The sequence below is a fragment of the Mustela nivalis genome (assembly GCF_964662115.1).
Source record: "Mustela nivalis genome assembly, chromosome: 6".
Taxonomy (NCBI): domain Eukaryota; kingdom Metazoa; phylum Chordata; class Mammalia; order Carnivora; family Mustelidae; genus Mustela; species Mustela nivalis.
In genome coordinates this window covers 116,696,640-116,701,305 of record NC_139025.1, presented here as the reverse complement: position 1 = coordinate 116,701,305, position 4,666 = coordinate 116,696,640, and positions in this window count along the sequence as shown.

Sequence of the window (4,666 nt, the reverse complement as noted above, 5' to 3'; positions counted from 1 at the left end):
GCATAACATTTTGTATGGATCTATTATAATTTACGTAGTCATTTCCAGATTATTGGGATTAATGGGATGCTACAAAATAAATAAATAAATAAATAAATAAATAAATAAATCCTTGAACATATTGTCATTTGCGTAAGCTTAACTGGAGGATGAATTTCTGGAAGTGACATTGGTGGGTCAAAGGTATACCTTATTTTTTCTTTTAAGATTTTTTTTTTAAGTTATTGCTACACCCGATGTGGGGCTCAAACTTATAACCCCAAGAGTCACACACTCCACCAACTGAGCCAGCCAGGTGCCCCATCTTTAGAATTTTGACAAATATTGTCAAATTCCTTTTTTAGAGGTGTATTTTCTTAAAATATTTATTTGAGAGAGAGAGAGAGAATGCCCATGAGCAGAGGGGAAGGATAGAGGAAGAAAGAGAAGCAGGCTCCCCCCTGAGTAGGGAGCCCACCATGGGACTCTGATCCCAGGACCCTGGGATCATGACCTGAGCGAAGGCAGATGCTTAACTGACTGAGCCACTCAGGCGCCCCAGAGGTTTATTTTTTAACTAAAATTCACTTTCAACAGTAATGAATGTGAGTGCCTGTTTTCAGACTCTTGCCAACACAGTGTTATCAGGCATTTCATGTTTGCCAAACTGGTGAAAAATTGTCATTTTAATTTTAAGTTATATTTCTCTTATTATATGTAAGTGAGGCCAGGCATCTCTTTATAGTTTAAAATTCAGTTGTGTTTTCCTCTTCTGTTCCTAGTTCATGTTCTTTGTTCACTTTTATTAGATTATTGTTTTCTGTAGGAACTCTTTGCATATTAAGGAAATTAACCTTTTATCGGGTGTCATGTAGGGTTCCAGCAGGAAACAGAGGGCATCCTTAAATCAGTTTAATTTGAGGTTTAATACAGGGATTATTTTCAAGGGTGTAGGCAGGGAATCGAGGGGGCTTGAGGGGCAGTTCAGTTGTCCAAAGGATGCTGCTGGAGGGAATGGTTGAGCCCCGGGAGAGAGCTGCCTGGGGAGGGAAGCCTGAAAGGACACATTCCCCCATTTTCCATTACAACTTCCATTCCATGAACCCAGCTAGAAACCAGAGGGCATGAGAGCCTATGACTAAGGCTTCTGCAAGTCAGCTTCCCACAAAAAAGAGCAGGGTAGAGAAGGGTAGAGGGGGGAACCTGGAGGGGCAAAATGGAAGATATCCAGCACACATTCACTGTAAGTCTTTTGACTTTGTTTATGATTCTTTTCAATGCAGAAATGATTTATTTTTATGTAATAAAATCAATCTTTTCTTTTATAGCTTTTGGACTTGGGTCCAATTTAAAAAGGCTTTCTCCTAGGGACACCTGGGTGGCTCAGTGGGTTAAGCCTCTGCCTTCAGCTCAGGTCATGATCCCAGTGTCCTGGGATCGAATCCCACATTGCGCTCTCTGCTCAACGGGGAGCCTGCTTCCCTTTCTCTCTCTATGTGCCTCTCTGCCTACTTGTGATCTCTCTCTCTGTGTCAAATAAATAAAAATCTAAAATAAAATAAAAAGGCTTTCTCCACTTTCAGATTATTTAAAAAAATCAGTTGCTTGCTTTCTTCTGGTGGGGTCTTATGACCAATATTTAAATCTTAGATCCATTTGAATTATTTTGGCATTAGGAAGGAGGTAAGCATCCAATTTTTTTCGACATTATTTATTCAATAACATTTCTTTCCCACAATGATTGGAAACAACACTTGGTAATAAAAACATGTGAGAATGAATAAGTGAATGAATGAATTGGTAGGATTGCTGAGAACAGAAGTCATTGGCTACTCAGTGCCAGATCCCAAAGCCCAAGTTATTCCTGGGCTTTGCCTGGGGTTCATCTCCAAAGTCCTGGTATAACCCTAATGTCCTCTGAGCCTCCAAAGTAGACAGGGTATGGGTCCACAAGATGTAGGTCCTGGGGTGGCCCAAGAGTACTGGTGGGCGAGTGCAGAGTGGCGGTAGGCACAGGTGTGCATATCAGGTGCTGGTCCTGGAGGTGTGGGTAGATGGCTGTGGCGGGGGGTGGGGTGGGGTGGCGGGAAGAGGGCGCCCACTCTCGGTGGGTAGGTGCCCATGGGCAAGTGTAAGCCTGGAGTGATGCAGTATATGTGTGCGTGAGTTTGCCAGGTGTGTTCAGGTGGATTGGCACCCCAGCCAAGTCCATGCGTGCTTGCAGCCAGGCGTGTGTTTGCAGGTTTGTCTGCTATCGTCTGTGCCCTCCGGGCCACGGGAGCCTCCCACTCACGTGCCTGAGAGACCTTGTCCCGGAGCTGAGAATCGTGAGAATGGAGCGATCTCTCAGTCCCCAGACTCGTGCTTCCTCCACAGTGGGGGTGGCTGTGGGCTAATTAGGCAGGTTTGGGAGGTATGTTCTGTCTGCTGCTCACTAGCCTCGGTCACACCCAAGACCTTGGAGACCTGGACCCAGTGGCGCTACCTCTCCAGGCAGGGGAAGCAGAGACACTGCCCAGGGCTCGGGGGTTGGTGGGGGGCACCCGTGGAAAACAAGTAGCTGGGGCAAGATCCAGCCAGACCTCGGCTTCCACGACAAGGCTGTGCTCTGGGACCCTCTGGTCACTAGGCCACCTGGAGTGAACCCTCCGCTGCATGCTGCTGGGTGTGGACAGGCATTGGGGAGGAAGAGCCCCCCACCTTCCCCCACCCTCCTCCGGGACCTTAGAGAGCCTCTAGTCTGCAGGGGGAGATGCTGGACCCACCTGGAGTGAGAAAGTTGGGGTGCAGGCGAAGTTACTGCTCTGCAGGTGAAACCCTGCAGGACTGTTGAGGGAGAGCAAGCCCATCCTTAGTGCCCCCTCCCCCCCACTGCAGGAGGCCTTGTGCTCCCTGGAGGGGTTTCTGAGGCCCTGATCTCATCTTCAGTATAAGTCTTGCCCAAGCTGGATCTTTCTCTCTCATCTTTTCTGGTTCAGCACTGGGCTCCTGACCGACCGTCCTGGACTGGCTTCCTGCACTCGCTCACTCACTCAGTTGGCCAACCCTCACGGGGACTGCTTGAGCCAGGCCACAAGCTGGAGACACCAAGATGAGATAGGAATCCCAGGCTCTTGGGGAGGGGGGCAGCGGTGCCTTTGCCAGAAGGGGTGCAGAAAGCCTCGTGGCCAGTCCGGGAAGCCAGTCCAGGATGGTCAGTAGTGACAGAAAGCACCCACAGCAAGAGGTCTTGAGTACACGGAACCCCTCCCCTTGAGCAGCATGGGGGTCTCCAGGCGTCCCTGGGGCAGGCGTCAGGGGCGGGTGGCCCGTCCGCCAGGAGGTAAGTTTCCTTCCGGCAGCTCCTTCTCACGCAATGAGCCGGAAGGGGTTGGGGGCCTATTGTTCCCTGGCACGCCAGTACCCCCAGCCCTCCCCAGCTTCTGGGTGGGGGGAGCAGCGGAAGGAAGTGGGCTGAGTCCAGGCCCTGGCAAGCCCCCAGTGAGAGGGTGTAGGGTCCGGGAATGCTGGCTCACATATGTGCGCCTGCTGTATACACAGCCTCAAAGGCAGCACGCATGTCATGGGTCTGGTCTTGCCCTGAGATGACCCTTCCCAGCATTCCTGGTATGTGCGTGTGTGCGTGTGAAGCATCGACCTAACACCTGGCACTTTACACACCATATCTTATCAAGCCTCCCAGCAGCCTGTGGGACACGACTATACATAATCCCCAGTTGCACCGTGAGAAAAGCTACACTCAGAAAGGTTATGCAACTGCCCCAGGCTAGTGGGTGAGCTGGGATTTGGACTTCGCAGTGAGCTGCCCTCCTCTTATCTCCTTTCCTTTCCTAGGCCCTGCTGGGAATTGCACTCCAATCGTTACCTCACCAGAAGGAAGTAGGAAGTGCAGAGGTGAAAGCCCAGCATTGGGGGAACCTATCAAATATCTCCATGTGATCCTTCTAAAACCAGAACAATCTGCTGGCTCATGGGGGCCCCCCAGGGAGAGCACAGGTGGCCTCAGAGAGGACATGAGGCGTCCCTCCTCTCTAGTGCAAGCTGAGGGTTTTTGCAAGAGGCAGGCTCTTACCCCAAGGTTCTCCCTTCCCCTGTGTAGCCTGCAAGCCTACTGCTCCAGGGGGATCCCAGAGCCTGCGGTGTTATGTCATAGGGGCATAAGTGGAACGCAGGGTCTTGGGGCTAACTTTGAGGGCGGGGCTCATAGGGAGTCTGGGGAGCTTAGCTGAGGGTGCGATGACCTCTGGTGGTAGTCCCCATTCAGGAACAAGAGCTGGGATGAGGTGGAGGGCAGACTCACAGACGGAATTTCTGAACCGAATAAACTTCACGCCAGGAAAATCCAGCCTCTGCTTGGTTTCCCAGATGTGCACCCACCACCCTTCTTTCAGTCTGTCCCCTCCTCAGATTTCTTTGTGGAATGGATCATCTTTCATAGAGGGAGCAAGTTGCCCTAGGTCTGAGGCTTAGCTGGGCAGCTCTGGATTCATTTGCATAGGGCCCTAGGGGATTCTGGGAGAGAGGTCACCCTTATCGTAAAAGGACTAGGGCAGGACCACTTGGCTCAGCCACAATACCAACTTCATAAAAATTGTTTTATCTCAGAATGCTTCTGTAGTTGAGGTGATGGTTTTGTGTCTTGGAGTCAACATACCTTGCTTCTGTAATTGTGTGCTGTTGCCTGAGT